This window comes from Folsomia candida, unplaced genomic scaffold (genome assembly GCF_002217175.1).
Source record: "Folsomia candida strain VU population unplaced genomic scaffold, ASM221717v1 Fcan01_Sc005, whole genome shotgun sequence".
In the NCBI taxonomy this organism is placed as follows: Eukaryota; Metazoa; Arthropoda; class Collembola; order Entomobryomorpha; family Isotomidae; genus Folsomia; species Folsomia candida.
The window spans coordinates 5,735,409-5,737,881 of record NW_019091197.1 but is presented as its reverse complement, the minus strand read 5'-3'; the positions used below and the strand labels follow the sequence as shown (position 1 = coordinate 5,737,881).

The following is a 2,473-nucleotide window of genomic DNA, read 5'->3' as shown; positions in this document are numbered from 1 at the left end:
GCCCCCTTTTATTTTGCTCCTGTTTTTTCTCTTTTTATAACAATTTTACTTTGAAGAGTAATCCCATTAAGTTCTTCTTTTATTTATTTTTTTTAGGTGGTTTATTTTTTTTTGTTGCACTAGATTTGGGGTGTATACTTTAATGGCTAGCGGCTGGGCTTCTAATAGAAATTATGCTTTACTTGGGGCCACCCGGGGGGTGGCCCAAACTATTTCGTACGAGGTGAGAATAGGTTTAATTTTTTTGTCTTTTATTTTTGTTATTGGTACATTTTGTTTTCATGAATTTTATTTATACCAAAATTTAGTTTGGTTTTTTTTAGTTTCCTTTCCTATTTTTTTATGCTGGCTAGGGTCAATTTTAGCGGAAACAAATCGCACTCCTTTTGATTTTGCTGAGGGGGAGTCAGAATTAGTGTCTGGTTTTAATATTGAGTACGGAAGAGGGGGATTTGCTCTTTTATTTTTAGCTGAATACGGAAGTATTATCTTTATGAGCTACTTGGTGAGATTGGTGATTTTTTGGGGGTGGAGCTAGAATTTTTATTTTAGGAAGTATTGGTTGTTTTTTTTGCTACTGATTTATTTGAGTTCGAGGCACTCTTCCCCGGTTTCGTTACGATAAATTGATATATTTAGCTTGAAAGTCCTTTCTACCTGTGTCACTTAATTTTATGATTTTTTTTATTCTTTTAAAATTGTTTATTTAATAAATTTAAATTAAACTCGTTGAGTGAAATGAGGTTGTTAGTTTTTAATTTTTTTTTTTTAAATGGTTTTATGGGGATAACATGATAACATGATAGAGAATGTTAAAAGATTAATCTTTGTTGTTTATTTATTATAGGTTTAAATTTTGATTTAATGAGGTAGAAGAACGTATAAAATTAGTATCTTATATTCCGTTTGAATAAATTTTATTTTCATTTATATTTTTAATCTTATATTGTTTGTTAATAAATTTTAGTTAAATTAAAATTAGTACGCCAGTAGAGTTGGTTATACAATAGTTTATAGTATATAAAAGATTTTTGTTGTTATAAAATTACTAGAAGGTTTAAACTACTATGGACTATTTTCAAGATAGTTGCTTTTTTTAAGCTAAATAATTTAAAATAAAATTATTTTAATATTTTTTCTCAAATTGAGGTAATTAAAGGACTAGTCATAAAATATAAAAAATAGACAATAGTGAGAATTTGTCCCACTAAAATATAGGGGTCTTCTGCGGGCCGGGCCCCGATTCAGGTTAGAAGGATCACAATATTGATTATTAATCAAAAATTTATTTGATTTAACGGGTTAAATTGGGTTCTTTTTAACTTGTTTTTTTGTGTAACTGGTAGAATTAATAAAATTGCAATTGAAATTACTAAAGCGGCTGCCCCTCCTAATTTATTAGGAATGGATCGTAAAATAGCGTAGGCGAATAAAAAATATCATTCTGGTTGGATGTGAACTGGGGTTACTAATGGGTTAGCAGGAATAAAATTTTCGGTGTCTCCTAAAAGATAGGGGTATATTAATGCTAGTGATACCAGCCCCCATATTAAAATGATAAATCCAAATAAATCTTTGAACGAATAATAAGGATGGAAAGGAATTTTGTCTGAATTTTAATTAACTCCTAACGGGTTATTAGAGCCTGTTTGGTGTAAAAATAACAAATGAATTAATGTTATTCCAGCAATAATAAATGGAAGGACAAAATGGAATGTAAAAAATCGAGTGAGGGTGGCGTTGTCAACTGCAAACCCCCCTCAGATTCATTGTACTAATATCACCCCTATATAGGGGATAGCTGATAATAAGTTTGTAATTACTGTGGCTGCTCAGAATGACATTTGACCTCAGATTAAGACATATCCTATGAAGGCGGTGGCTATAACTAAAAATAGAATTAATACTCCCATAGTTCAAGTTATTGTGTATGTATAAGAAGAATAATAGACTCCTCGACCCACATGAAGGTACAAAGCGATAAAAAATATAGACGCGCCGTTGGCGTGTAATACTCGTAGAAGTCATCCGTAATTTACGTCTCGTGTGATATGAGCTACCGTGTTAAATGAAATGGCTACATCTGCTGTGTAATGTATAGCTAAAAATAGACCAGTCAGGATTTGGGTTACTAAGCATAATCCTAAAAGGGACCCAAAATTTCATCAGGCTGAGATATTAATGGGAGCCGGGAGGTCTACTAGGGCGTTGTTAGCAATTTTAATAAGAGGATGTATTTTTCGTTCTGCTATCATTAATTGTTTTAAATTTTAAAATTATAGAAGGTAATTCTATCTAAAAATAAGATTTTTTAAGGGGGCTTCAAATTTATTTGAGATTTTTACTACAATGATTAAAGTTAAAAATAGATATAGTATGGATGTGGTCAAAAGTACAGTTATTTCATCTGTATAAAAAATTAAATATTCTTACTATAAAAATCTTGCTCCTGCGTCTTTTAAATCTTGTCAGT

General features: G+C 30.7%; 1 pseudogene; it reads right to left on the bottom strand.

Annotated features, from left to right (window-relative positions):
- Positions 1-1,121: 1,121 nt before the first annotated feature.
- LOC118435544 lies at positions 1,122-2,255 on the bottom strand (annotated as a pseudogene).
- Positions 2,256-2,473: the final 218 nt, after the last annotated feature.